The sequence below is a fragment of the Oncorhynchus kisutch genome, linkage group LG6, assembly GCF_002021735.2.
Source record: "Oncorhynchus kisutch isolate 150728-3 linkage group LG6, Okis_V2, whole genome shotgun sequence".
NCBI lineage: Eukaryota > Metazoa > Chordata > Actinopteri > Salmoniformes > Salmonidae > Oncorhynchus > Oncorhynchus kisutch.
The window spans coordinates 43,181,882-43,202,656 of record NC_034179.2 but is presented as its reverse complement, the minus strand read 5'-3'; the positions used below and the strand labels follow the sequence as shown (position 1 = coordinate 43,202,656).

General features: G+C 41.1%; 1 protein-coding gene across 2 annotated transcripts in view; it reads right to left on the bottom strand.

Annotated features, from left to right (window-relative positions):
- The window catches only part of opcml (opioid binding protein/cell adhesion molecule-like), a 424,175-nt gene that overhangs the window by 229,015 nt on the left and 174,385 nt on the right, over positions 1 to 20,775 (bottom strand). The gene's annotated exons all lie outside the window — the stretch shown is intronic.

Here is a 20,775-nt window from a genome sequence, read left to right as displayed (position 1 = left end):
CAAGGAAAATGTCTGAATATCAAAAGTTTGTAGGTCTTTTCTAAGACAAAGTGTGATTATGCGATAGCTTACAATTTCATACGAAGATTAATGGACATCTCTCATCAGATGTCAAATGATGATTCACTATGTCATCAAGAACTATGAGATCAACAGCACTAATGGAATGAATCGATAAGGTATTATGTTTTGTGAAGGAATGCGAAGTGTAGAGAATCTCATGACTGCAACAAGTTAAAAGACAAGATAATGATTTTGCAAAGTATGTATGGTGAGGTATCTGCGATACTTACAAATATTGTTACAGGTCTCCCGAGTGGCACAGCAGTCTAAGGCACTGCATCGCTAAGGCACATACCCAGGTTTGATCCCAGGCTGTGTCACAGATGGTCGTGACCAGGAGACCCATGAGGTGCCGCACAATTGGCCCAGCATTGTCCGGGTTAGGCCGGCTGGGACTTCCTTGTCTCATCACGCTCTAACAACTCCATGTGGCGGGCCGGACGCCTGCAAGCTGACTTTCGTTACTAGCTGGACGGTGTTTCCTCTGACACATTGGTGCAGGTGGCTTCTGGGTTAAGCAAGCAGTGTGGCTTAACAGTTTTGGAGGACACATGACTCTCGACCTTCGCCTCTCTCGAATCCGTAGGGCAGTTGCAGCGATGGGACAAGACTGCAACTGCACATGTGGACAAAGATCGCAGCATCATGTTGTGGGGGTGCTTTGCTGCAGGAGGGACTGGTGCACTTCTGGTGCACTTCACAAAATAGATGGCAGCATGAGGAAGGACAATTTATGTGGATATGTTGAAGCAATATCTTAAGACATCAGAAGCTTAGTCGCTCGCAAATGGGTCTTCCGAATGGACAATGACCCCAAGCATACTTCCAAAGTTGTGGCAAAATGGCTTAAGGACAACAAAGTCAAGGTATTGGAGTGGCCATCACAAAGCCCTGACCTCAATCCTATAGAACATTTGTGAGCAGAACTGAAAAAGCGTGTGCGAGCAAGGAGGCCTACAAATCTGACTCAGTCACACCAGCTCTGTCAGGAGGAATGGGCCAAAATTCACCCAACTTATTGTGGGAAGCTTGTGGAAGGCTACCTGAAACATTTGATTCAAGGTAAACAATTTAAAGGCAATGCTACCAAAATGTAATTGAGTGTATGTAAACCTCTGAATGGAATGTGAGGGGAATGTGATGAAAGAAATAAAAGCCAAAATAAATCATTCTCTCGACTATTATTCTGACATTTCATATTCTTAAAATAAAGTGGTGATCCTAACTGACCTATGACAGGGAATTTCTACTAGGATTAAATGTCAGGAATTGTGAAAAACTGTGTTTAAATGTATTTGGTTAAGGTGTATGTAAACTTCCGACTTCAACTATATGTACTCCTTTTGTCCAGTTGAGTGTGGAGTGCAATTGAGAGCGTGATCACACTGTTGCTGGCCCGGAACAGCTAGTACTCTCATGCATGGTTCAGTGTTGTTTGCCTTGAAGCAAGCATAGAAAGCATTTAGCTCATCTGGTAGTCTAATCTTTTATTTTACCATAATTTAACTAGGCAAGTCAGTTAAGAACAAATTCTTATTTTCAATGACAGCCATGTTCAGGGGCAGAACAACATATTTTTACCTTGTCAGCTCGGGGATTCAATCTTGCAACCTTTCGGTTACTAGTCCAATGTTCTAACCACTAAGCTAACTGCCGCCTCATGTTGCTGGGCAGCTCGAGGCTGTATTTCCCTTTATAATCCGTGATAGTTTGCAAGCCCTGCCACATCCGTCAAGCGCCAGAGCAAATACATACGGTCATTATGGGGACGTTGTCGTCGTTGCACTTATTAATGAAGCCTGTTGACTGATGTGGTATTTTCCAGTCTGTGCAAGCAAAACAGTCCTGTAGCTTTGCATCCACGTCATCAGACCAGTTCCATATTGAGCGTGTCACTTCCTGTTTGAGTTTTTTCTTGTAAGCATGACACAGAAGGATAGAATTATTGTCTGATTTGCCAAAGGGCGGGTGAGGGATGGCCTGGTATATGTTTCTGTGTGTGGAGTAGAGGTGATTTAGAGCAGGGATCCCCAATTTGTGGGTGATATTTAGCCTGCAGGTGTTTATATTTGGTCCCCCAAGTTTTCTGAGTAAAACATTAAAACATAAAAAATATTTTTCATTGTTGTACATAAAATACTGTAAAAACACCAGAAAATCAGCGGCAAGTAATTCTAATTTTGGAATTCTGTTCCAAAGTATTCCCACGCATATTAGAGAGACACATGACCATATGAAAATATAAGCAAGGTTTGAAATGATGTTTTAGTCAAGTATTACTGTGCATTCGGAAAGTATTCAGACCCCTTCACTTTTTCCACATTTTGTTACATTACAGCCATATTCTAAAATGTTTAATTTTTTTATCCTCATCAATCTACAGAGAATACCCCATAATTACAAAGCAAAAACAGGATTTTATAATTTTTTGCAAATGTATTAAAAATAAAAAACATTAAAAAAAATGTTTTACACAAGTATTAAGACCCTTTGCTATGAGACTTGAAACTGAGCATAGGTGCATCCTGTTTCCATTGATCACCCATGAGATGTTTCTACAACTTGATTGGAGTCCACCTGTGGTAAATTCAATTGATCGGACATGATTTGGAAAGGCACACACCTGTCTATATAAGGTCCCGCAGTTGCCATGAGGTCGAAGGAATTGTCTGTAGAGCTCCGAGACAGGATTGTGTTGAGGCACAGATCTGGGGAAGGGTACCAAAACATTTCTGCAGCATTGGAGGTCCCCAAGAACACAGTGGCCTACATCATTCTTAAATGGAAGAAGTTTCGAACCACCAAGACTCTTCCGAGAGCTGGCCGCACAACCAAATTGAGCAATCAGGGGAGAAGGGCCTTGGTCAGGGAGGTGACCAAGAACCCGATGGTCACTCTGACAGAGCTCCAGAGTTCCTCTGGAGATAAGAGAACCTTCCAGAAGGACAACCATATTTGCAGCACTCTACCAATCAGGCCTTTTTGGTTGAGTGGCCAGACGGAAGCCACTCCTTAGTAAAATAAACTAGATTCTCTGGTCTGATGAAACCAAGATTGAACACGTTGGCCTGAATGCCAAGCATCACATTTGGAGGAAACCTGGTGCCTTCCCTACGGTGAAACACGGTGGTGGCAGCATCATGCTGTGGGAATATTTTTCAGCGGCAGGGACTGGGAGATTTGTCAGGATAGAGGGAAAGATTTACAGAGCAAAGTACAGAGAGATCCTTGATGAAAACCTGCTCCAGAGCCTCAGGGCCTCAGACTGGGGCGAAAGTTCACCTTCCAACCAAGACAACTATACAGTGCCTTGCGAAAGTATCCGGCCCCCTTGAACTTTGCGACCTTTTGCCACATTTCAGGCTTCAAACATAAAGATATAAAACTGTATTTTTTTGTGAAGAATCAACAACAAGTGGGACACAATCATGAAGTGGAACGACATTTATTGGATATTTCAAACTTTTTTAACAAATCAAAAACTGAAAAATGGGGCGTGCAAAATTATTCAGCCCCCTTAAGTTAATACTTTGTAGCGCCACCTTTTGCTGCGATTACAGCTGTAGGTCGCTTGGGGTATGTCTCCATCAGTTTTGCACATCGAGAGACTGACATTTTTTCCCATTCCTCCTTGCAAACAGCTCGAGCTCAGTGAGTTTGGATGGAGAGCATTTGTGAACAGCAGTTTTCAGTTCTTTCCACAGATTCTCGATTGGATTCAGGTCTGGACTTTGACTTGGCCATTCTAACACCTGGATATGTTTATTTTTGAACCATTCCATTGTAGATTTTGCTTTATGTTTTGGATCATTGTCTTGTTGGAAGACAAATCTCCGTCCCAGTCTCAGGTCTTTTGCAGACTCCATCAGGTTTTCTTCCAGAATGGTCCTGTATTTGGCTCCATCCATCTTCCCATCAATTTTAACCATCTTCCCTGAAAAGCAGGCCCAAACCATGATGATGCTACCACCATGTTTGACAGTGGAGATGGTGTGTTCAGGGTGATGAGCTGTGTTGCTTTTACGCCAAACATAACGTTTTGCATTGTTGCCAAAAAGTTCAATTTTGGTTTCATCTGACCAGGGCACCTTCTTCCACATGTTTGGTGTGTCTCCCAGGTGGCTTGTGGCAAACTTTAAACGACACTTTTTATGGATATCTTTAAGAAATGGCTTTCTTCTTGCCACTCTTCCATAAAGGCCAGATTTGTGCAATATACGACTGATTGTTGTCCTATGGACAGAGTCTCCCACCTCAGCTGTAGATCTCTGCAGTTCATCCAGAATGATCATGGGCCTCTTGGCTGCATCTCTGATCAGTCTTCTCCTTGTATGAGCTGAAAGTTTAGAGGGACGGCCAGGTCTTGGTAGATTTGCAGTGGTCTGATACTCCTTCCATTTCAATATTATCGCTTGCACAGTGCTCCTTGGGATGTTTAAAGCTTGGGAAATCTTTTTGTATCCAAATCCGGCTTTAAACTTCTTCACAACAGTATCTCGGACCTGCCTGGTGTGTTCCTTGTTCTTCATGATGCTCTCTGCGCTTTTAACGGACCTCTGAGACTATCACAGTGCAGGTGCATTTATACAGAGACTTGATTACACACAGGTGGATTGTATTTATCATCATTAGTCATTTAGGTCAACATTGGATCATTCAGAGATCCTCACTGAACTTCTGGAGAGAGTTTGCTGCACTGAAAGTAAAGGGGCTGAATAATTTTGCACGCCCAATTTTTCAGTTTTTGAAATGTTAAAAAAGTTTGAAATATCCAATAAATGTCGTTCCACTTCATGATTGTGTCCCACTTGTTGTTGATTCTTCACAAAAAAATACAGTTTTATATCTTTATGTTTGAAGCCTGAAATGTGGCAAAAGGTCGCAAAGTTCAAGGGGGCCGAATACTTTCGCAAGGCACTTTATAAGGCTGTAACGTATCTATGTGAAAAAAGGGTCTGAATACTTTCCGAATGCACTGTATATATCTGTATATAAGTTGGCTCTCCTGCCTGTTCGGGCGGTGTTCGGCGGTCGTCGTCACCGTCCTACTAGCCACTACCGATCCCTTTTTCGTTTGTCTGTTGGTTTTGTCTTATTAGTTTCACCTGTGTGTATTTTAGTTTAATTAACGTCCTTATATGTAGTAGGTTGTTCCGCCCTTGTTTTTGTATTCATATCATTTGGTGTAGTACTTGTGTTTTATTCTCCGGTCTATTTTGATCCTGTGCTGGATTATTCACCCTGTGTGTTGGGTTGACCGTGTTTTTTGTGCGCCGGAGAATAAACTGTCGAATCACTGAAACCTGCTCTCTGCGCTTGATTCCACCCACCTTGATAAAACGTGACACCTGATCCAGAGTTATGTCGCTTATAGTTGCACAGGTGACATGCTGGTAAAAATGAAGTAAAATGGATTTCAGTTTCCCTGCATTAAAATCACCGGCTGCAATAAATGTGACCTCTAAATGTGCATTTTCTTATTAGCTTATGGCCATATAGAGCCCATTGAGTGTTGTCTTAGTGCCAGTGCAGTCTTAGTTTGTGGTGGTAAATAGACAGCTACCAAAAATATAGATGAAAACTCTCCTGGTAAATGGTATGGTCTGCAGCTTATCATGAGGTATTCTAACTCAAAAACGAGAGTTCCTTAACATTAGATATCGCGCACTAGCTGTTGTTAACAAAGAGACACACCCCTCCTTCCTTCGTCTTACCCAAGTCTGCCGTCCGGTCTCGACGATACATAAGAAAAACCAGTGAGATGTATATTATCCATGTCCTCGTTCAGCCATGACTCTGAAAAACATAGGATATTATGTTTTTTCAGGTCCCGTTGATAGGACTCTTGAACTGAGCCCATCCAGGTTGTTCTCCAGTGACTGCACGTTCGCCAATAGAATATAATTTAATGGTGGTCTATTTGCTTGCCAACGTAGTCTCGTCAAAATGCCGCCTCGCCTGCCACTCTTTCGGCGCAGCTTCTTCTTTCGAGTCCCGGTAATTAGGGCCTGGTCCGGAATAAGCAGAACGTCCAGAGCTGCTGACTGGTTGAAGAAGAAAGTTTAATCCAAATTGAGGTTAGTGATCGCTGTACTGATGTCCAGAAGCTTTTTTTCGGCCATCGGAAATAAAGGCATTATGTACCAAAGAAATTCTAAACACACAAAATAGCTGAATTGTTCAGGAGCCCGTACGATAGACGTTATCCACTGCAGCGCCATCTTGTATCTTGATTGAGTCCCAATACTCCTTTAGTTTAGTTGCCTTTGGATTGCAATGTTTTATTCAAGCAACACAAGATAGTCTAGTACCTGTGGATCACGGCAAAGAAGGGAATTATACAGCACTAAGGTGCAGTGTTACATTGTATTCTTACCGACACCTATTCAACCTTAAATTCCCTCTCAACTCTACGTGCACAGGGCCATTTCTCAATGGAACTCATCTTGAAATGCTTTTAAAGGGAGCTGGTGGAGGGATGTGTTAAAAATGGTACTGTACCTATTGAAATTAGCCTATATCACTATAAAAACAAATCAGGCAATAGCCAGTATTGTGCACAAAATTGTGTTTTTGTAACACTGCCACTGCACATATAACAACCTATATACAATTTGCAGACAATCTTGTTTAACCACAAAAGGCCTTTGTTCGACCATTAACATTTGTCTTGGTCGGAACAAAAGGTCAATAAAAGTCAAACAAAGAAAAGTTGGTCAGAAAATACCTAAAACAGTGCACTGAGGGAACTAGGAGGAGAGTTCAGGTGGTGGGAGAGAGAACATTTGCCAGGGAAGAGTGACACGAAGGAGGTTTTGCCACTGATGAGAATGAATTAACGAAGTTGAAAAGGTGCAACTAAACATGCAGTAGGAAGGGGAGGGCACAGGACATAATACATTTAGTTGCAGGCTGGCCTCAGAAGAGGAGGAGCGGCTAGGATTACACTGCAGTGCCAAGGTGGCCGGATATAAAACATTTATGACAATCAATCTCTGTGATTTACGACAACACAGAAAAGATGAAACCTAACTTGTGTAAGATGGATGTCACGGTCGGTGCGAACAGAAGACTGATGTGTGCTCAGATGACTTTCAGAGACGAAAACACAAAAAAAGATACTCGTGGATAATATCTAATAACTGCAGGTATGGTATCTCCTTGTAAAATGTATTTGCCTTCCTTTGAACAAAAAATTTTGAAGGTTGGTTGTTTCATTGATGCAAAACCACTCAAAAATGCAATGAATGACGAAGATAAGATGTCACCATTTCTATGAACTTGGGTGATGCTGAGGCACCAGTAGTGCACCACCAGTTCTGCGTACACTCTTAGAAAAACTGATGCTATCCAGAACCTGAAAGGGATTTTCGGCTGTCCCCATAGGATAACCGTTTGAAGAACCCTTTTTGGTTCCAGGTAGAACACTTTCCAGAGAAGGTTCAACATGGAACCCAAAAGGGTTCTACCTAGATCTGAAAAGTTTTTTTTACCTAGAAACAAAAAGGGCTCTCCTGTGGGGACAGCCGACGAACCCATTTGGAACTCTTTTTTTTCTAAGAGTGCACCTTACAAACTGTCTCCAACATATTTAAATGGGATGCAACTTTGGGTCTTACTGTTTCACTATAATTTCGATATTTTGGTCCAGATAATGGCAAATAGAAGAATAAGAGCCAAATATAGTTATATTGTCAATCATCTTCAATGTATAATTTAGCATGACGATTGTGAAGTAATTTTGCCAAACAACAGTTATGGTTGAGATCAAAACTGTTGACTCAAGCTCTGTATCTTACCCTTCACTGTATCTCCATTCAATGTTCCTACCATATTTTCACCTTTTTGTTTATTATGGTGCAAATGTTATCTTTTCAAACACGTTTTGATTGCTGATTTCTTGGCAACCAATATTAAAATAAAGCCCCTAGAGCCCAGCAGCTCAAGCGAATGATACCCTCATTTAAGCATCAGGGGGTATGTGGGGCCTCTGCATGTTCAACACTTCATTTATGTTATTACTCTGAGTAATTTGGCTTCATAAAAATAACTCATATCCAGCCAAGCTGATAATGGTAACCAGAGCCCAAGGACCATCTGCTTGTTCCTTGGATTCAGATGTCAATTCTCATTGATAGATTATTATCAAAATATCCATTTTCTATTTTGTGCTCTGACATCCACAACACACAAACAGAGTTTGAGGGGATGAGGGAACGTGTTATTCCACGAATAGAGTGTCATTTGAGTAGTGTTATTGGCACTCTAGTGTAATTTGGTTCAAAATAACAATTTATTTCACCTAATGAGCACATGTTCAACTTCATAATAAACATGTTTTCCCACATAAAGAGGTTAAATTAAGATAAATTACTATAGAAGTGACTATTAAAGTGACAGGGTTGACCATAACAGTGTTGAAGACTTTAAATCAGCCATAATTCCCCTTGTGACAGGAATAATGGAAGCTTGTCGTGTGCATTAGGGAGGGGCAATTGAATGAAAGCTTAACACAAAATGCAAACTTGTTATGTTCGACACACTCAGCTTTCCACCACAAATCACCAGAAAATGGCCAAAAAGAGTAGAAGCAGCTCAACTGCATTTACATTATGATTTGACTATTAGATGTTAAAGTTTTAAAATGGGTAAATTACTAATTTTAACATATTACAATGAGAGATAATTTGTTGTTACCACTAATCAAATTAAATACAGTTGAAGTCAGAGGTTTACATATACTTATGTTGGAGTCATTAACCTCTCAATGGTAGGGGCAGTATGTTCACGTCCGGATAAAAAGAGTTCCCAAAGTAAACTGCATGTTACTCAGGCCCAGAAGCTAGGATATGCATAAAATTGGTAGATTTTGATAGAAAATAGATAGACAAGTTTCTAAAACTGTTACAATAATGTCTGTGAGTATAACAGAACTGATATGGCAGGCAAAACCACGAGGACAAACCATCCCAAAAAAACAATGTTTCAGCCTACCACAATTGTCAATGGCTGTCACTTTTATTATAAGGCGAAGTCCTCCCAGATTGCAGTTCCTAGGGCTTCCACTAGATGTCAACAGTCTTTAGAAAGAGTTTCAGGCTGTTTTTTTAAAAAATGAGCCAGAAATGGTAGTTTTTCAAGGTGGATCCCATTTGTTATCATTTATTTAAGTATTAGGGTACCTAAGGTTTGATTATAAACGTTGTTTGACTTGTTTGGAAAAGTTTATTAGTAACGTTTGGGATTCATTTTGTATGCATTTTGATGGAGGGAAACTGGGTGGATTATTGACTGAAGCGAGCTGAGTTTTTATGGATATAAAGGACATTATCGAACAAAAGTTAAATATTTATAATTCTGTAGTTTGAATTTCGCACTCTGCAATTTCACCGGAAGTTGGCCAGGTTGGACACTACTGTATCACCTGCCCAAAAGAAGTTAAAACTTGGTTTTCAACCAATCCACAAATTTCTTGTTAACAAACTATAGTTGAGGCAAGTCAGTTAGGACGTCTACTTTGTACATGACACAAGTAATACTTTATCCAACAATTGTTTACAGACAGAGTATTTCACTTATAATTCACAGTTTCACAATTCCAGTGGGTCAGAAGTTTACATACACTAAGTTGACTGTGCATTTAAACAGCTTGGGAAATTCCAGAAAATTATGTCATGGCTTTAGAAGCTTCTGAGAGGCTAATTGACATAATTTGAATCAATTGTAGGTGTACCTGTGGATGTATTTCAAGGCCTACCTTCAAACTCAGTGCCTCTTTGCTTGACATCATGGGAAAATCAAAAGAAATCAGCCAAGAACTCAAAAAACCATTGTAGAGCTCCACAAGTCTGGTTCATCCTTGGGAGCAATTTCTCCTAGAGAAATGAACGTACTTTGGTGCGAAAAGTGCAAGTCAATCCCGGAACAACAGCATAGGACCTTGTGAAGATGCTCGAAGAAACAGGTACAAAAGTATCTGTATCCACAGTAAAACGAGTCCTACATCGACATTACCTGAAAGGGCGCTCAGCAAGGAAGAAGCCACTGCTCCAAAACCGCCATAAAAAGCCAGACTATGGTTTGCAACTGCACATGGGGACAAAGATCATACTTTTTGGAGAAATTTCCTCTGGTTTGATGAAACAAAAATAGAACTGTTTATCCATAATGATCATCATTACATTTGGAGGAAAAAAGGGGAAGCTAGCAAGCAGAAGAACTCCATCCCAACCGTGAAGCACGGGGGTGGCAGCATCATGTTGTGGGGATGCTTTGCTTCAAGAGGGACTGGTGCACTTCACAAAATAGATAGCATCATGAGCGGGGACAATTATGTGGATATGTTGAAGCAACATCTTAAGACATCAGTCAGGAAGTTAAAGCTTGGTCGCAAATGGGTCTTCCAAATGGACAATGACCCCAAGCATACTTCCAAAGTTGTAGAAAATGGCTTAAGGACAACAAAGTCAAGGTATTGGAGTGGACATCACAAAGCCCTGACCTCATCCTCTAGATAATTTGCGGGTAGAATTGAAAAAGCGTGTGCGAGCAAGGAGGCCTATAAACACCAGCTCTGTCAGGAGGAATGGGCCAAAATTCACCCAACTTATTGTGGGAAGCTTTTAGAAGGCTACCTGAAACATTTGACCAAAGTTAAACAATTTAAAGACAATGCTACCAAATACCAACTGAGTGTATGTAAATGTCTGACCCACTGGGAATGCAATGAAATAAATAAAAGCTGAAATAAATAATTCTCTCTACTATTATTCTGACATTTCACATTCTTAAAATAAAGTGGTGATCCTGACTGACAGGAAGACAGAAGACAATTTTTACTAGGATTAAATGTCAGGAATTGTGAAAAACTGAGTTTAAATGTATTTGCCTAAGGTGTATGTAAACTTCTGACTTCAACTCTCAGTACAAATCTTGTGAAATGACTTTCCCAAAGCAACAAAAAAAAATTGGGCTTTACAATGATGGTGAAAACTTTGGACAATCTTGGGGTTAAGTGTGTTCAAATCTTCCTAGAAATTGGACAAACAGAATCTGCTACATGTCAAAAGGGGATTTTCAGATGAAACAAATAACTTATTTTAATAAAAACACACTCCCATTGGCATTTTAACATGGTTTATTTAAGTTAGAGCATAGATGTATGTGATCCAACTGTTTAATTCATGGAATGGTTGTTCATTTGGGTGAATTGATCAGATTATCCTGATTTGTGTTCAACTTTCTATTCTGTGTTCTCAACAGCAAGCATAACACACTTCCCCTCTATGGTTATTGTTCCATGCCATGTTAACATCCATCTTTAAGGGTTTTCTCATCCATTTGACTTGCTATGTATTTGGTTCATATACTATTTTATGCAGTGTTTCCAGTTGTCTTATTGAATGGCCTTTTCCCATTTCCAATTTCTTGTTGAATAATTGATAAAACAAAGCATTGATTCTCTGGTCGTCTTTTTGTTCTTCGGGGAATGGTAAGATGAATGATCTTTTGTTTCTAAACCACTCCGAGATCATCCATGTCGTGTGGAGTATTTTTCCCCGATGTGATTGAAATGGGTGACCTTGTAATTTCTGTGTTATGCAAGATGAATGCTACCGACCATTTTATTACATTTTAGTACAGTAGTATTTTAATAATCTGAGATTTCAACTACTGCTATGTATTATTGGCGCAGATTGGAAAGTGGCTCCAATTACCAGCAGCAGTTGGTTACTTTTGCTTTATGCTGCGGCAATGCTTTATTCTAGAATATAGACCGAGAATAAAGCATAAGGCTGAACCTCTGACTGTAACAGCAAGCAATGCATAATAAATGACTAAATCCAGATGTTATATACTACCCCCCTCCCCAGAAAAATAACCTGACATGGATTTAGGGCTGTCCCTGACAAAAAACAATCTTGGTCGACTGAGGGTGGTCTGTTCTTTCGACCAATCGATTGGTTAAAACAAATTAAACGTGTTGTTTTCAACATAGAGTACATTCAGAAAATATTCAGACCCCTGGACTTTTTCCACATTTTGTTACGTTACAGCCTTATTCTAAAATTGATTAAATACATGTTTATATAATATATGTTCAATCTACACACAATACCCCATAACAAAGCAAAAACAGTTTTTTAGAAATGTTAGAAAATGTATTAAAAAGGAAGAACAGAAATACCTTATTTACAAAAGAATTCAGACCCTTTGCTATGAGACTCAATACTGAGTTCAGGTGCATCCTGTTTCCATTGATCATCCTTGAGATGTTTCTACAACTTTATTGGGAATCCACCTTTAGTAAATTGAATTTATTGGACATGATTTGGAAAGGCACACACCTGTCTGTATAAGGTCCCACAACTGACAGTGCATGTCAGAGCAAAAACCAAGCAATGAGGTCAAAGGAATTGACCGTATAGCTCAGAGACAGGATTATGTAGAGGCATAGACCTGGGAAAAGGTACCAAACAATGTCTCCAGCATTGAAGGTCCCTAAGAACACAGTGGCCTCCATCATTCTTAAATTAAAGAAGTTTGTAACCACCAAGACTCTTCCTAGAGCTGGCTGCCTGGCCAAACTGTGCAAATGGGGGGAAGGACCTTGGTCAGGGAGGTGACCAAGAACCCGATGGTCACTCTGAAAGAGCTCCAAAATTTCTCTGTGGAGGTGGGAGAACATTCCATAAGGACAACCATCTCTGCAGCACTCCACCAATCAGGCCTTTATGGTAGAGTGGCAAGACGGAAGCCACTCCATAGTAAAAGGCACATGACAGCCTGCTTGGAGTTTGCCAAAAGGCACCTAAAGGACTTTCAGACCATGAGAAACAAGTTTCTCTGGTCTGATGAAACCAAGATTGAACACTTTGACCTGAATGCCAAGCGTCACATCTGGAGGAATCCTGGCACCACCTCTACGATGAAGCATGGTATGGGGCGGCAGGGTAGCCTAGTGGTTAGAGCGTTGGACGAGTAATCGGCAGGTTGCAAGTTCAAATCCCTGAGCTGACAAGGTACAAATCTGTCGTTCTGCCCCTGAACAGGCAGTTAACCCACTGTTCCTAGGCCGTCATTGAAAATAAGAATTTGTTCTTAACTGACTTGCCTAGTAAAATAAAGGTAAAAAATAAATTAAATACATTTTAAAAAATGGTGGTGGCAGCATCATGCAGTGGGGATGTCAGGATCGAGGGAAAGATGAACGGAGCAAAGTACAGAGAAAAAGATGATACATTTGCTCCTGAGCACTCAGGACCTCAGACTGGGGGCGAAGGTTTATCTTCCAATAGGACAACGACCCTAAGCACACAGCCAAGACAGCGCATGAATGGCATCGGGACAAGTCTATGGATGTCCTTGAGTGGCCCAGCCAGATTTCGGACTTGAACCCAATCTAACATCTCTGGAGAGACCTGTGCGGTGACAATCCCCATCCAACCTTACAGAGCTTGAGAGGATCTGCAGAGAAGAATGGGAGAATCCCCCTAAATACAGGAGTGTCATAACCAAGAATACTTACGTAAATGTCATATTTTAGTTTTTATTTAGTTTACATTTGGCAAAGAAAAATGTAACCTAATTTTCATTTGTCATTATGGGGAATTGGGTGTAGATTGATGAGCAAAATGGCACTCCACAAATACAGGTGTGCCAAGAAAATAATCGAGGCTGTATTTTCTGCCAAAGGTGCTTCAACAAAGTACTGAGTAAAGGGTCTGAGTAGAATGTACATTTTATAAATAATAAACCTGTTTTTGCTTTGTCATTATGGGGTATTGTCTGTAGATTGATGAGGGGGAAAAAGTATTTAATCAATTTTAGAATAAGCATGTAAGGTAACAAAATGTGGAAAAAGTCCAGGAGTCTGAATACTTTCCAATTGCACTGTATAGACACGTGTTTTAATAAAATCTACTACATGCACTGAGCTTGTCTTGATGCTTTAAGCACACTGTGTGATTAAATAATTAAGACAGACAAATGACGAGAGGCAGAGCGACCACAATTGATTTGATTGGGCCGGGCTGGGCTGGGCACAGACTTGCTGCCCTGGGTTTAAAAAACGTTGACAGCCTGTGTGTACCCATTGTCTACCAACTCTATGAGGCCATAAGCAAAGAAGAAAATGCTCTGCCAGAAGCAGCGCTCCTATTGGCCGGGGACTTTAATGCAGGCAAACTAAATCAATTTGATCAACATTTTACCAGAATGTCACATGTGCAACCAGGGGAAAAAAATCCTAGACCACCTTTACTCCACAATTAGAGATGCATTTGGCAAACAAAGCTCTCCCCAGCAAATCTGAAAATATTTCTATCCTCCTGATTCCTGCTTACAAGTAAAAACTAAAGCAGGAAGAACAAGTTACTCGCTCAATACGGAAGTGGTCAGATGACACAGATGTTACTCTACAGGACTGTTTTGCTAGAACAGACTGGAATATGTTCCGGGATTCATCCAAAGGCATTGAGGAATACACCACCTCAGTCATCGGCTTCATCAATAAGTGCATCGATGACGTCGTCCCCACAGTGACTGTACGTACATATCCCAACCAGAAGCTATGGATTACAGGCAACATCCGCATCGAGCTAAAGGCTAGAGCTGCCGCTTTCAAGGAGCGGGAGACTAATCCGGAAGCTTATAAGAAGTCCCGCTATGCCCTCAGACGAACCATCAAACAAGAAAAGCGTCAAGATTGAAACTTACTACACCTGCTCTGACACTTGTAGGATGTGGCAGGGCTTGAAAACTATTACGGACTACAAATGGAAACCCAGATGCGAGCTGCCCAGTGAAGCGAGTGTACCAGACGAGCTAAATGCCTTTCATGCTCGCTTCAAGGCAAGCAACACTGAAGCATTCATGAGAGCACCAGCTGTTCTGGATGACTGTGTGATAAAGCTCTCGGTAGCCGATGTGATCAAAACCTTTGAACAGGTCAACATTCACAAAGACGCTGGGCCAGACGGATTACCAGGACGTGTACTCAAAGCATGCGTGGACCAACTGTCAAGTGTCTTCACTGACATTTTCAACCTCTCCCTAACCGTGTCTGTAATACCTACAGGTTTCAAGTCGACCACCATAGTCCCTGTGCCCAGGAAGCGAATGTTACCGCCCCGTGGCACTAATGTCAGTAGCCATGAAATTATTTGAAAGGCTGGTCATAGGTCACATTAACAGCATCCTCCCGGACACCCTAAACCAATCCAATTCGCATACCGCCCAACAGATGCACAGATGACACAATCTCAATCGCACTCCACATTGCCCTTTCTCACCTGGACAAAAGAACACCTATGTGAGAATGCTGTTCATTGACTACAGCTCAGCGTTCAACACCATAGTGCCCACAAAGCTCATCACCAAGCTAAGGACTCTGGGACTAAACACCTCCCTCTGCAACTGGATCCTGGACTTACTGATGGGCTGCCCCCAGGTGGTAAGAGTAGGCAACAACACGTCTGCCACGCTGATTCTTAACACTGGGGCCCCTCAGGGGTGTGTAATTAGTCCCCTCCTGTATTCCCATGACTGCGTAGCCAAACACGACTCCAACACCATCATTAAGTTTGTTGACGACATGACAGAGGTAGGCCTGATCACTGACAACAACGAGACAGCCTATAGGTAGGAGGTCAGAGAACTGGCAATGTGGTGCCAGCACAAAAACCTCTCCCTCAATGTGAGCAAGACAAAGGAGCCGATTGTGGACTACAGGAAAAGGTGGGCTGAACAGGCCCCCATTAACATTGACGGGGCTGTAGCGGAGCTGGTCGCGAGTTTAAAAGTTCCTTGGTGTCCATATCACAAACAAACTATAACAGTTCAAACAAACAAAGACAGTCGTGAAGAGGGTAAAACAATACCTTTTCCCCTTCAGGTGACTGAAAAGATTTGGCATGGGTCCCCAGATCCTCAAAAGGTTCTACAGCTGCACCATCGATAGCATCCTGACCGGTTGCATCACCACCTGGTATGCTCGGCCTCCGACTGCAAGGCGCTACAGAGGGTAGTACGAATGGCCCAGTACATCAGCTTCCTGCCATCCAGGACCTCAATACCAGGCGGTGTCAGAGGAAGGCCCTAAAAATGGACTCCAGCCACTCTCTGTTCTCTCTGCTACCGCACGGCAAACTGTACCGGAGCGCCAAGTCTAGGACCAAGAGGCTTATAAACAGCTTCTACCCCCAAGCCATAAGACTCCTGAACAGCTAGTCAAATGGCTTGCCAGTCTATTTGCGTTGCCATCCCCTCTCCCCACTACTGGCACTCTCTGTTGTCATCTATGCATAGTCACTTTAATAACTCTACCTACATGTACATACTACCTCAACTAACCAGTGCCCCCGCACATTGACTCTGTTACCGGCACCCCCCTGTATATATTGTTATTTTTTACTGTTTCTCTTTAATCACTTGTTCCTTTCATCTCTTATTCTTATCCGTATTTTTTGGAAACTGCACTGTTAGATAGGGGCTCATAAGTAAGCATTTCACTGTAAGGTTGTATTCGGCGCATGTGACAAATACAATTTGATTTGATTTAATTGTGCTGAACCCAGGACGATTAGCTGCTGCCTTAGCAGATCCCTAATAAATAGAAATACAAATCCACATTGATTGAAGTTGATTTAACAAGTGACATCAATAAGGGATCATAGCTATCACCTGGATACACCGGGTCAGTCTATGTCATGGAAAGACAGGTCTTCATCATTTTTTGTACACTCAGTGTATTGCTAGTATTACTTTGACATTTCGCTTGGCAGACACATTTAACTTAAATTTGTTAACTTCATATCTTCAGCCTGATCTAATGGCTATTGTATCATGTTTTAGATCTTCAAGTAATGGCAATCTGAGTGGGACTCAATACAAGGTAAGACATGCATTATAGTTACTTACGGCCCAGATATACCAAAATATACAGTACAATAAGAAAATGATCAACTCCCCCCTATGAAATTGACTGGACTCACAGTTCTACACAATCTACAACATTCAGGAACGGCATTAAACACTTGAATATTGGCACTGGACTAGATTTTATGCAATAGTTCTGAATTTTGATGCTACAGGGTAAGATTCAGATGTCTACCATTCTAATTCCACCTTTTTATTTTTCCACGTTTAGTAAAACTCCCTTTGTTCACCACAGTTACCCACACTTTTATATGAGTGGGTGCTGAGAACTTCCATGCAACAACATGATTTGTTTGAATTTTGCTATGTTGGAGTCTGCTGTACAGTTATTGTTGTATTTCAGCAAGATATCTTGGGATGCCGTGCTCAGAGAAGCTCATCATGCAAGGCCATTGGATGCAACTCCAACTGGAGTGAAGATATTCCCACTATCAAATGATTGCCGCCATTATTACATCATGTATACAACATTCTCACGCTTGAAAGAGGTGGATAGATAAATGCTAATTTTCTGATGTACATCATTAGGTTGTTGAATGTTCGAGTCACTGTTATGTTTTCTTCACCATGGCCTCAGGAAGAACTGCTCATACAGACTGACTGTGCAAGATCTATTGGAGAATTTCATGTATAGATGTATCAACTGTAGATTTCCTGTGCCTTGGACCTCTGTTGGTTTGGAAATTATCAGGTTTCAGGTAAGACCCAAGTGCAGACTGTGTTGAAGTAACAATGTTTATTGAAACAACAGGGGCAGGCAAATGACAGGGCAAGGCAGGCAAGAGTCGATAATCCAGAGTAGCGGCAAAGGTACCCGGGTGGCAAGCAGGCTCAGGGTCAGGCAGAGTGATCAGGCAGACGGGCTCAGAGTCAGGACAGGCAAGGGTCAAAAACCAGGAGGGCAAAAAAAAGAGAGACTGGAAAAATCAGGAGCTGAGACACAAAACGCTGGTTGACTTGAACAAACAAGATGAACTGGCACAGACAGACAGAAAACACAGGTATAACCCAGGGGATAAGTTGGAAAGATGGGCGACACCTGGAGGGGTTGGAGACAAGCACAAGGACAGGTGAAACAGATCAGGGTGTGACAGTGTCATGACGTTGCCCTATTGGGTGAGGTTTATGACTCCCCCATAAATACCTTTCTCCCTTTCCTCTTCACTCTACAGAATGGACTCTTGGAAAGTCCTTTGTTAACATAGAAATGTGGTAACATCAAAAGGTTGGGGAATGGAAAAATATTACCCTTTCTCAACCAGTTGAAAGTGTCCTTTGGCACTTAAAGAATGTCAGATCAGTTGGTGTCTGGGACATTATATCTAATGATAGGATTAATTCAATTGTATCTTGGAAAGTCTACACATTCTAGTTATCAGATTCACATGGAATTGTTGTGCAATTGAAATGTTTCAAAATGAAACTATTTGTGAAAAGATTACATTTAATTTTAGCTTCCAAATGAAATAATTGTTTTCATAAGTAAACTATGCTCCCTCAGTGGCCACGTCCAAGCGAACAGACATCGAACAGGAAGTCAAACTCAGTTCCCGACGACGTGAGGACTGGTGTCCATACGGTTAACTTGTTATGGCTGCATACCCAATACCGGGACTGATATGACAACTACCAGTGAAAATAGAGGCCGCAAAATTCAAACCACAGAAATCTCATAATTACAATTCCTAAAACATACATGTGTCTTATATAATTTTAAAGCTATTCTTGTTGTTAATCCCACCAAAGTGTCAGATTTCAAATAGGCTTTTTCGTCGAAAGCACTAAAAACGATTATGTTAGGTCTCCATTGACAAAAAGCATAAATAAAGATAAAAGTAATCACTAACCTTGAATTATCTTCATCAGATGACACTCATAGGACTTCATGTTACACAATACATGCATGTTTTGTTTGATAAAGTTCATATTTACATTGGCGCGTTAGATTCACTAGTTGCAAAAACATCAAGTGATTTTGCATAGCCACATCATTTCAACAGAAATACTCATCATAAATGTAGATGACAATGCAAGTTATACACATGGAATTATAGATATACCTCTCCTTAATGCAACCGCTGTGTCAGATTTCAAAAAAGAAAAAAAGCAACCCATGCAATAATCTGAGACGGCGCTCAGAACAGTTGCCAAATGAACCTCCATGTTGGAGTCGACAGGAACCAGAAAATACATGATAAATGTTTCCTTACCTTTGATGAACTTCATCAGAATGCAGTCCTAGAAATCCCAGGTCCACAATAAATGCTTGATTTGTTCGAAAATGTCCTTTATTTATGTCCAATTAGCTACTTTGGTTAGCGAGTTTGGTAAACAATTCCAAAGTCACAAAGCGCGTCCACTATAACGTGACGAAATGTCCAAAAGTTCCGTAACAGTCAGTAGAAACATGTCAAATGATGTACTGAATCAATCTTTAGAATGTTGTTTACATATATCTTGAATAACGTTCCAACCAGAGAATTAGAATTACTTCAGATGAGCGGTGGAACGCAAGTCCTTCCCCTGTGAACGCATGGTCCACTCATGGCTGTGGTGACTATTTCCTTTGTCAATCGACCCCACTTTTAGAGTCATCAGATAAAGTTATATTGACATCTAGTGGAAGGCGTAGGAAGTGAAAACTCATCCATATCTCGCTGTAATTTCAATGAGACCTTGGTTGAAAATCTGCCACCCCCAGAAAAAAAAACAGGAAGTGGAATTTCTCAGGTTTTTGCCTGCTATATGAGTTCTGTTATACTCACAGACATAATTCAAACAGTTTAAGAAATTTCAGAGTGTTTTCTATCCAATACTAATAATACTATGCAAATATTAGCAACTATGACTGAGGAGCAGGCCGTTTTATATGGCCACCTTTCATCCAAGCTACTCAATACTGCCCCTGCAGCCATAAGAAGTTAAAAGGGCTAATTTCAACTACAACCTAACGAAATTAACATTTAGTTCCGGATGACGTGAGGACTGGTGTCCATACGTTTTAAAAAGCTCATTTCAATGTGGAGGTGACGATCACCACTCTGGAATGGTGAATTTCAACTAGACCCGCCAGAATACAGCGAGGGCTGATTATGGCAACTTGGTATGAACTTTGAACGATTATTCACTAAAGAAGTGACACATCCTAGACGTCAAGATATCAGCTGCAGCTGTAAACGTACGTGGCCTAGGAAAGGTCAGACAATCTCTGAAGAGCGATAGGGTACTTTAACATATCTGCTCTACAACACTACAACCAGAAAGATTCTTCAAAGGACAATGGCGATCTCTGGGCAAACCAGTCTTCCATCTTCGACCCATCTATCGAAGCGCAGCTCAGAGTAAATACAATGGGGAAAACAAGTATTGGATACACTGCCGATTTTGCAGGTTTTCCTACTTACAAAGCATGTAGAGGTCTGTAATTTTTTTTATCATAGGTACACTTCAACTGTGAGAGACGTAATCTAAAACAAAAATCCAGAAAATCACATTGTATGATTTTTAAGTAATTCATTTGCATTTCATTGCATGACATAAGTGTTTGGTCACCTACCAACCAGTAAGAATTCCGGCTCTCACAGACCTGTTAGTTTTTCTTTAAGAAGCCCTCCTGTTCTCCACTCATTACCTGTATTAACTACACCTGTTAGAACTCGTTACCTGTATAAAAGACACCTGTCCACACACTCAATCAAACATACTCCAACCTCTCCACAATGGCCAAGACCAGAGAGCTGTGTAAGGACATCAGGGTTAAATTGTAGATGGGCT